The 11,718-nt window shown below is 40.1% G+C and overlaps 1 pseudogene; it reads right to left on the reverse strand.

Moving 5' to 3' along the window:
- Positions 1–3,301: 3,301 nt before the first annotated feature.
- Positions 3,302–3,419, reverse strand: LOC124623329 (annotated as a pseudogene).
- Between the last annotated feature and the right edge of the window lie 8,299 nt (positions 3,420–11,718).

Here is an 11,718-nt window from a genome sequence, read left to right on the forward strand (position 1 = left end):
TTGCTATTACTTTGAAGTACTGTCGATACAAATAACAACAGAAATAAGTTACTCTGTATATTAGTGCTAGTATTTCTTTCTCAGTAGTCAAAAATGCACCTCAAGGCAAAATTGCTAGCATCATACAACAATCAGAAATTATTTCTGGTAATTCAGAATGGTAAACTATATTAGAGGTCAATAAATCTTTTAGTTTTCAAAAGCCAATTCACAGTATCGGGGCCATTAAGACTTTACGCCTTTTTCAATCATTAGTTGAGCTGTTTTGCAGTATCAGCATTTTTGTAATGAATAAAAATTATTCGTTTTCTGTAGAGGGGTCAGAAAATTTTCGACAGCATCAGCAGTTCATGGTGCAGTTCGTATAATGTAATATGGGGCAAGTAATGGACTTCTTGTAACATGAAATGGAATTTTTCCTGACAGAGTGCTAATAATGCTGCATGTTAATAATCAAAGACTTCACGTAAATCTGGAACATGGACCTGGGTGTCCTTGGAGCACACAATAATCTAAATAGCCCACATATTGCTTCAGTTTTAATACTCTCAGTACACCATCCCGTAGGCACTGGAACGTTGTTGGCAGTTTATCGCTCCAGAAGGTATGTGTTAATCTTTGGAAACTGGAAATTTGTGGTAAGGCCTTATGGGACCAAACTGCTGAGATCATCGGTCCGTAAGCTTACACACTACTTAATCTAACTTAAACTAACTTACGCTAAGGACAACACACACACTCATGCCAAAGGGAGGACTCGAACCTCCTATAGGGAAAGCCGCGCGGACTGTTAATCTTGATAATGACAAGATGGATTTGAGAATGCTGTTTTTGGATGGTCATCGGACGCTGCCTCCAATTGATGATAACACTTCATAAGTCTACAGTTGTAAAACAGTGAGACTGGTCTAGATTATCTCAGACGTCTATTATATTACGTGCAGGGTAGGCATCTTTAATTGTTTTCTCGTTTCAATATCAATAGTCACAAAAAACCCTATGTGTGTTACTGCCATCTGATGATTTCTTGAATACAATGATGACAAGTGCAGTCCAGGGGATTTTATTCCATTCTGTGATTCCATCTTGAAGTTACTGATCTACAAATTCTTCTATGACAGTTTTCTAGTGATGTGGGATTTTACACAACTTCTAATAGACAGACAACAAATTCCCAGTTCGAATATTATGTTGAGTTAGTGGCATGATAGGCAGTAGTCCAGGACAATCAAGTAACTCAGCGTATTCGTCTAATAGTCTAACACTCTCCTTCTCCTGCCACTCGAGATGTGACACTTTCCTCCTCAACATAGTTAAACTGACAGACTGTTGGAGCATTGCACAGATTAATGTGGAATTCCTATCTAAGTTAACTTAATTTAGTATTTCTTAACTAGCTATCAGTATACTTTATGATAGCTGCACCTCTCCAGAACTGAAGTTATGGATGCTGAAGGGCACAACTATGCTTACATCAATTTTCTATGTGTAGGACAAACTAAATCATGTAAAACGTTGTACTTTACCTAATTCTTAATGCTCAGGCAAAGGCTCAACTACATATTAAGGGTTGACCAGCAGATCAGCTTCTACATCAGACCACATTAATTTTCCAATACTGTTCGGTATGGTACCCCACGAGTTGTCTTTGAGGGCCTTGTTCACAGTTTGGGTAACTACTCCTGGCGTAAGATAACTCCTTGCAACAGTAATGGCTTTCTGGCCACAAAAACAAGGTGTTTCATCCTTGTATGATACTTGCCTTTCCAAGGTAGCTTTGGTGTGATGCACTACCAGAATATATAAACCTAGTATGATTTCACAACCACGCCCAAGCTTAGGGAGCAGTGCCACATTAACCCAGAAGCTACTTTCCCCCATTCAGAATCCTAGCACATCGAAGCCGAGTGAGTCAGCATGACCGCTACCTATGCCGCTTAATCTCCAGTGTGGCGGAATAAGTTATAGTTTACTAAGTACAGGCTTACTTGCCACAGATACTTGAGATCCAATATTTAATAAGAATTTGCACAGCCTTTGGTGCATATATGTTATGTTTATACTCGTATTTATTTTGAAGACGTATTGTGTCATAGAGGATGTTTTTGTGGAAGAGGCTCACTAGTAAACATCAGTGAAACATTTTATTTAGATACTAGGTTGAAGGAGTTTTAGGGGCGAATTTTTAGCGCTTAGGCTGATAGGAAAACATCGATGCTGCATGATACGATATGTTGACTATTTGGTGAAGAGAGTACGTTTGGCTGATTCTGTACAGGCCTGAACAGCAAGTAGGTTATGACTGAGGACGAGCGTGAAAATGCGCATGCGTTCGTCACCGGTATTTAGCTTCAAGAATAAAGTTTTTATTGCTCAAACAGTTTATTTACATAATAAGATGAAGGACAATATTAGCCAGAACTCCCATACACTGCTCCCCTCGCAAGAATTACTGCACTGCCAAGCCGAACCGATAACCAACTGCTCTACACAGCGGGTATGCACCGTCCCCTACGTCATGTGAGTTCATCTTGTTTCGCTCCGAGAAATATGTGACAGACCTTCCTAAAGAGACAATCACAGACAAATCAGAATTCTTCCAAAGAAAGCTTCCATGACAAGCTCAATGGTTATTATTTTCACTTGGCACGAGCAGGGACGTTACAGTGACATACAGAACGCAGGGCTACTGGCTCAAGGATTGTTGATCAAGCAAACCCAGTGCAGTATTTCCGTACCAACCTTTCGTTTACCTGCCACCATCAGTGGAACCACCATCCTAAATATCACCTACACATTAATTTACTTGTGATCCATAGATATCCTACCTGCTAAAAACCTGACTAACTTCAACAATACTTTAGACCTGTCTCTGCTCGCCTCCCCACATCAGGTGTTCGTTGCGGAAAATGGTGCACATGAATGAATCATTTTTTAGACCACATACCGTTCCGAATATCAACGCCGATTCGTAGGTTTAGGAACCTTAACCTCAGCCCCCTGCGTGATTTTAACCATAGTAAGTATTGCTTACTACCACCTCAAGTAATAATAATAATAATAATAATAATAATAATAATAATAAAACTAAATTCCGCTCGAACAGGCCATGAAGGCCCAACGGTACCGACCGGCCGCCGTGTACTGATATTCCACGTTCCAAGCTCTGCCTATAGGTGTCAATGGATTCGGAGATGGAGGGGCATGTGGTTAGCACACCGCTTTCCCGGTCGTATGTCAGTTTACGAGAGCGGAGCCGCTACTTCTCAGTTTGCCTCACGAGGGCTGAATGCGCAACCCTTACCAACAGCGCTCGGCGGACTGGACGGTCCCCCATCCTCGTCCTAGCCCAGCCCGACAGTGCTTAACTTCGGTGATCTGACGGGAACCGGTGTTACCACTGCGGGAAGGGCGTTGGCCAATTACAGCCCTATCAACTTTGAACAAACAAACAAAGTGGAGAGGGGAGGGGTGGGGAGTAGCGTCTTTGACTAGCAATCAAAACTTCCTCGGTCTTGAGTTCGAACACCACCACAATTTAAATTCTGAATAAAAATCATTAGCAATGGCGGTTGAAGACTTCCAGCATAAAAAGTCACCGACATTCTGCCAACGGCTTTGTCAAAGAGGGCGGAGGAGCGGACAGAAGTTCAGAGCACTGTTTTGCCCTTTGGATGTGAAACTGCCCCTGAAAGACGGAAGAACATCCATGATCAGCGGCATGAGAATGGAGAAGGCAATGGAAACCACTACATTAAAGACTCATAATCCACAGGATATGCGGCCTGTAACTGAAACAGTTTCATGATGATCTCTCCATCAACAAACGATTCCAGATTAGTCTCCTTTCGGATCTCCGTGACGGGATTCCCAAGATGAAGGTGATCATCCGGAAAAGACCGAATAACCAACGAAAGGATAACATTCTACAAGTTGGAATGTGGAATATCAGAATCTTAACGTGGTAGAGAAGCTAGGAGATCTGGAAAAGGAAATGCAAAGGGTCAGCCTAGGTAAAATGGGTTCAGTGAAGTGAAATGGAAAGAAGACAAGGATTTCTGATCAGATGAGTGTATGGTAGTATCAACAGCAGCAGCAAATTGTATAACAGAAGTAGGGCTCTGAGCACTATGGGACTCAACTTCTGAGGCCATTAGTCCCCTAGAACTTAGAGCTAGTTAAACCTAACTAACCTAAGGACATCACACACATCCATGCCCGAGGCAGGATTCGAACCTGCAACCGTAGCGGTCTCGCGGTTCCAGACTGCAGCTCCTAGAACCTCAAGGCCACTTCGGCCGGCATAACGGAAGTAGAATTCGTAATGAATAAGAAGGTAGGGCAGAGAGTATGTACTGTGAATAGTCCGGTGATAAGAGTTGTCATCAGAACCAATAGCAAACTAACACCAACAACAATGTTTCAGGTATACACGCCGACGTCGCAAGCAGAAGATGAAAACATAGAAAAGCTATATGAGGATACTTAACTGGTTATTCAGTACGTAAAGGGAGATGAAAATCTAATAGTCATGGGGACTGGAATGGGGTTGTAGAAGAAGGAGTAGAAGAAAGGGTTACGGAAGAATATAGGCGTGGTAGTAGGAATGAGAGAGGAGAATAATTGAGTTATGCAATGAATTTCAGTTATTAACAGTGGATACACTGTTCAAGATCACAAGTGGAGGAGATGTACTTGGAAAAGACCAGGGTTTACGGGAAGATTTCAGTTAGATTACATAATGGTCAACCAGAGATTCGAAAATGGGATATAGGATTGTAAGGCGCACCTAGAAACAGATATACTCAGATCACAATTTAGCAATAATGAAGAGTAGGGTGAAGTTTAACAGACTAGTCAGGAAGAATCTGTGCGCCAGACAAGTGGGAATCAGAAGTACTAAGGAACGAAGAGATGCGCTTGAAGTTCTCTAAGGCTGTAGATACCTAGATAATGAATACCCCTATCGACAGTTCAGTTGAAGAGGAGTGGGCATCTCTAAAAAGGATAATCACAGAAGAAAAACGTAGGTACAATGAAGGAAACTGATCGGAAATCATGGGTAAGACAGGAAATACTTCAGTTCATCGACCAAAAAAAAAAGAAGCACAATCGTGTTAAAGTAAATTCAGGAACAGAGAAATACATGTTCCCTTAGAAATAAAGTAAATAGGAAGCGCAAGGAATCTAATGAGAAACATCTGCATGAAAAACGTGAAGAAATCGAAAAGGCAATGATTCTTGGAAGGAATGACTGAGCATATAGAAAAGTCAAAACAACTTTCGGTGAAATTAAAAGCAAAGGCGGTAACATTAAGAGTGCAACGGAAATTCCACCGTTAAAGGCAAAGAACAGGGTGGATAGATGGAAAGAATACACTGAAGACCTCTAAGAGGGAAAGGACATATCAGATGACGTGATACAGGAACATACAGAAATCTGTAGGGAAGAGATAGCGTATCCGGAATTGGAATAATAAATTAAAATAACATTGGAAGGCTTAAGATCAAGTAAGACAGAAAGAATAGAAAACATCCCATTGGAATTTCTAAAATAATTGGGGGAAGTGGCAACAAAACTGTTATTGGTGTTGGTGTGTAGAATCTAATGAGACTGGTGATATACCATCTGACTTTCGGAAAAATATCATCCACACAGTTCCAAATATTGCAAAAACCGCAAAGCATGAATTCACGTCACTGACAAGAATAATATACAAAAGTGTGGAGAAGAAAGCTGAGGCTCTGATAGATATGACGATATTTTGTCTTTAGGAAAGGTAAAGGCGCCAGAGAGGCAGTTCTCAGTTACGGTTGATAAAGGAAGTAAGACTGAAGAAAAATAAAGACACTTTCACAGGATTTGTCGGCCTGTCGACCTATAGAAAGCGTTCGACGATGTAGAATGATGAAAGACGTCGGAATATCTGAGAAAAATAGGGATAGCCTTTAATGAAAGACGGGTAATGTACAATATACAGGGAGGTCCATTGATCGTGACCGGGCCAAATATCTCACGAAATAAGCGCCAAACGAAAAAACTACAAACACCCAAACTTGTCCAGCTTGAAGGGGGAAACCAGATGGCGCTATGGTTGGCCCGCTAGATGGCGCTGCCATAGGTCAAACGGACATCAACTGCGTTTTTTAAAAATAGGAACCCCCATATTTTATTACACATTCGTATAGTACGTAAAGAAATATGAATGTTTCAGTTGGACCACTTTTTTCGCTTTGTGATAGATGGCGCTGTAATATATTAGATGTGGTGCTACAGAAGAATGTCGAAAACTGTGTGAACTTATAAGGCAAGAAATGATGAGGTTCTCTAAAGAATCGGCGAGGAAAAGCTGACGAAGAATAAGGGACAGGATGATAAGACATCGGTTAAGACATCAGGGAATAACTTCCATAGTACTAGAGGGAGCTGCAGAGGATAAAAACAGAGATTCGAGTATACTCAGCAAATAACTGAGGACGTAGGATGCAATTGCTACTCTGAGATGAAGAGATTGGCACCCGAGAGGAATTTGTGGCAGTCAGAAGACTGAGCAGTCTAAAAAAAAGTCGTAGTCTCCGGCGACAAGGAATTTTTCTTCAGGAGGCTTTCAGACTTCCTCCAACACATTCTGTGGTGTTACAGGGTTGGTACAGTTTGTGAACCATAATAATTTACTCAAAGACCTTCCGACAGGTGGAAGTTAGCTCCTACGAAGCACATAACACTATGGGTGTGACAATGTAACGGCCCAGAATTACTGAGGAACATTGCAAATTTTACGCTTGAAGTAATATTTGTTCTGCGTCTTGCAATTTACACCAACAGCGTAGTATAAAATAATTTTGCAGTTCCCCTGCTTACTGCTGAATACTCTTATACTCTTGTCAAAGGAAAAATGCTAGTTCTTTTTTTTTTTTTTTTCATTGGCGAGGTTAAGAGGATCTGTTACAAACTGTAATGGAAAGCGGGGCTGGTTGCGATACCCCTTTTTCCACACAGCGATACACGATGAACGCTAGTACTGTCACAGTCAAACAACATGGAGGCACCATATCCTCCACTAGAGTTTCAATTTGATGAGAAATGAGAAGAAGAACTTTAACTTTGCTGATTCTCAGCCACGAAAGTATTTTCTTTCACACGAAGTCTTTGTTATTCTGTGACTCTCTTGATAATGGGTAGAACTATTAACAACAATTGTACTGAAATGCTGAATTACTCATGGGACTTTTGTGGAACAGTGAGCCATCCACATTGTCCAAAAAGAACTATTGGAGCAAATTGCCATGTTATTTCTGGACATGTTGGTACAGAGAACATGACACATCGCAGCTTACATCTCACTCACAGTTTTTGTACATAGCTATCTGTTGAAGCATTGTAAGTAGTTTTTTATTTATTTTTTTACTGCAGGTTTACCACTAGGAATCATAAAAGAAAATCTGACACACCAGAACATTTTGATCAGACCTCCTCCTTACAGTCATTCCCCTCATTCCCTAGTGATACACTTACTCAAAGAAAACTACATTTACTAGGTAGGGAGAAGGGCACAAGTAAGTAAAAGAAAAAAAAAGCAACAGAAGTTTGCAGTTTCTGGCATTACAGAATTTGAAGACGATTCACCAAAGTTAATAAGCTATGCCGAACATGAGGACAGTACCGGTTACCAGCACGCACAGACATTGGACAGGAATGCTAAACCAAACTTTCAGGATGTTGAGAGTGCTCACTTACACTAATTCTAAATCAGAGTGCTGTGAATGTGGTATGTGGACATATTTCAGAGCAGTATCACCTGGACGATTTCCAGTCAATGAAGTATGATGCTTCTCTATATTCTTCAAAGATAATGGAAGCTAATAGTGATGGATTATTTGCTTCCACTACGGCGAATGAGAAGAAATTTTGAAGATGGCCGGACATTCCTGACATTTTATTATAGCCGTAACAAGACTGTGCAAAAATTAAAACTACTAGTTCAAACGAGATTCTTAGAGATGATGTTCTTGGAGATAATGAAGCTATTGTTGATGACTTTCTTGTTTTCTTATGTAACCTTCCTTTGTTTGTTTCTTTATTTAATTTGTATATCGATGCTTAACATACACATTATGGATGTCAGTTATCGCTGAAACAATCGGTTTTCAGTTTTACCGTTTTTTTCACCTCCGACTTAACCTGACTGTTAAAATCGCTCAAAATAACGGGTTTTTGAAATTACCGATTTTAAATTTTTTATTGCTATTATTTCCAGCAATCGAACAAACATTGACAAATTCTAAGACCCTCTCAGACTTTTGCGTCACGAAATTAAAATATCAAATAACATAGGTAAATTAGAAAAAAGCTTAGTTCTTCCACTGTTCATTGCTTTTCTTTATAAGTAATGAGGGGGTCGAATACTATAAAAATTCATCAGTATTCTCTTCCTGATTCTATTTTTTTTAAATATCTACACAAAAACCATGTTGTAATCGAGGATCATACCATTATTTGGGCATTGCGAATAGTCAGTGCTAAAGGCTAAAAGATGAGGTTGAATAACTCTAATTTTCGTGTTCAGTTATCATTTTCTAAAGGCTACGAACAGGTAAACTCATATTACACAGACGTAGCCAGCAGATAATCTCCTTTCTATTTTCACTGTGAATGATGAATGAATTCTTAAGTTTTTAATTTATTACTGTTGCAGTAACTCCCTTTCTCTATTATTATTTGATAGAAATGGCAGAAAAATGCTGAGCTTTTGTGTAAAATTTGTAGCATTTTTTCGTTCTTAATAGAATGGGAAATACGCTTTTGAGGAAATGTATATCTTTACTTTTTAATAGGAATTCGAGTACAACTGATTTTATAGTAACAAAACCAAACATGTTATTTCAAAAAAATTGAATGAACAATTTAGGTAACGGACAAAATATAACATTCGCCAGGAACAATTACATGAGAGTTGTTAAAATTTCATTAACGAATTAGTTTACTGTCCAATGTTTATAGTCCAATGTGTTCATAAATATTCTTTCTGTAATATGTTGATCTGTAAGTTGATTCCTTCCATCAGAAACAATCTTTCAGAAGCCACAGAATTTCCTATAAAACTCCTTTGTTCAAAAACCCGAAGTTTAGGCGCCATTTCTGCGGCAAATTGTTATCCCAGTTTCATACCTAGTTATCAGTAAAAAATAAATATATTTGTTATAACCGATATCAAAAACCTGGAGAAAAATACCGATAATTCAAAACTAAAATACCGTTATCGGTTTTAACCGGTCGGTTCTTCTCATACCTAATGTACATCACTTATTTCAGCATTTTGTGTTGAAATAAAAGTTTCGCAGTTAATTTTCAGATGCCATTAACTATCGTTCTATGACATCTTATCCAGGGAGTACACAGCTTTTCCTGCATCTGAGGTAAGTTTTCGTAGTTGTAAAGTTTTTGTACATAATATTTTACGAGTTCAGTATATCATTTTAAGTGATATTTTCATCACCTATAAATAGTAAAAGACTAACACTGTGAGCAGCATAGAAGACATACCTTTAAGAGTGTGTATTAGAGGGAAAAATATCGAAAACTAAAAACTACGCCAACTATCCCAAGTCTCCCCTCCTTTACAGATCACGCATATCGCTGTCTGTCAGTCTTTAGATAAATTTCTAACCTTGTCAGTTACGAAGTGAGTGTTTCCAGGACGCCTCAATTACGAGACTAAATTTCAGGCTGTTAGGGTTTCTGGTGATAATATACAATTACCGGTAGCACTGGTGTCACACCATTAACGTCTCTTGTCAGCAGTTGCGTCGCTGCCACGAGCAATCCGTCACAGACAAGGACGGATTGATCACACGACCACATGTGTCGCTAGCGCGCTGCAATGTGTAATCCGTCAAACACAACAGGGATCATGTCATACTACCCCAGCGCACTGCCTCATAGCCGAATGTTTTGAACAATGATATACGAAGCAAGGTGTTTACTATATTCCGTGTTTTTCGAAAGCGAAGTAGGAAATTAGTTGAATACCTTGAGTTATCATGTTCTGCGATATCTCACGAAGAATGACAAGTCCCCGTTCGTGTCATTTCTTTGGCTTCGCCACTGATGCCACGCTAAATAAGATTTTAGTGTATGGTCAGTTGGATTACGGAAATACTAAGCGCTAAATCCGTGGATAAACAGTTTCACCATACTATATCCGTGCAAATGGGAATAGTAGACTATAAAAGTAAAGCTGTAAACGCTGACAGAATACAGTTCCAGTTACAAACGCAGACAAGTCTAAAAGAATAGTATGGGGTCATATACGAACAGTATGTGTCTGGACGGGAGGCTATTAGATTTTATATGCCCGTCTGACTTCTAACAGTGCTACAGATGTATATAAACGTGACACTTCATGATCTTTGTAGAAACTGCATGTATCTAGCACTCGTAAATGAAGTTGTTCTGATGAATTTATCAGACTATGGGGAGAAGAAATTGTTGTACCATAATGTTAGATGGATTTAGGTCGGATGAGTTGCTAGATTGACGGTTTCCCTAACTGCTGCTTAATGTGTAAGTTTGAGAGTATAGCGGTCTCGGCTGGTGATAACTGGGAAAATTTTGTTTTGGAGAATGTGTAGACGATTTAGGTGACAGTGGGGATCCGTGGACCACACTTCACAGAAATACAGGGTCTCCGAGAGCATGATGACACGCAAGACGATTAGCTTTGCGTCGTTTGATAGTGTGTCACGTTCAAGCAGGAGAAACAGTCGATAAAATAGGATGACCGCTTGGTTATGCGCGTCTCCAAGTCAGTCTCTTATGTATTATTATACCAAGGTATCTGGCTGAGTCACACCATTTCTGTGCCAAGTTGATGGTATGGGTGCTTGAGCTTGGACGTGAACTGATTCACTTGCCTTTATCAGCATATGTTTTACCTTCCAGACATTACACATTTTGGAGGTTTTCTCCAGGTGCGCCAGGAGGTACCTAGCAATTTAATCGAGGTTGCAGCAGTGCTTCAGTAGCACAGTATCGTCGGTGTACAGGGCAACTGTCCCTCTCGCCTGCTTGAACGTGTCGTTTCATTGGATAGATACATTACAAGTCCCAGAAGTGAATTCTGCGCCATTCCAGTCGTAATCGGCGGTGACTGGCCTCTGTGTAGTCTCAATGTTTACACATAGATGAATAACTGTGTACGCTTCCGCGGGCGGTGTCATAATGACTAAAATTTTCCTGGATGATGAAACGCGTCATTGTATAAAATACGACCGCCTCTCGTTGTTCCTGAAACACGAAAAGTTGTCCACAATTGCAGTGGTGTTTCGCTGTCACCGATTTATTGTGTTGGGCTAATCACACGTAGCGTTCATGTTTTGCTACTCATGTGCTGAGTGGCCTTCCTGTCTCACCTATGTAGGCTGCTACGCACTCATAACATAGTTCATATACTCGTGAAGTAATAAGTTTGTTCACTGCATCCTTGGTGGAGCCTATCAAGTCTTGGATCCTGCACTGTTACGCCGCCCTTGCTGGCTACAGCATGTAGACGACACATTCATTTTCTGCCCACACGGGGAAGTGGAGTTGAGAAATTTCCTTCAGCATTTAAAGAGCCTGCAAAAGAACATATAGTTCATCCTCGAAACAGAAACCAACGGTACGTTACCATATCTGCGCGTAGAGGTGTATACAGGGTGTTACAAAAAGGTACGGCC

The sequence above is a fragment of the Schistocerca americana genome, chromosome 7 (genome assembly GCF_021461395.2).
Source record: "Schistocerca americana isolate TAMUIC-IGC-003095 chromosome 7, iqSchAmer2.1, whole genome shotgun sequence".
Taxonomy (NCBI): domain Eukaryota; kingdom Metazoa; phylum Arthropoda; class Insecta; order Orthoptera; family Acrididae; genus Schistocerca; species Schistocerca americana.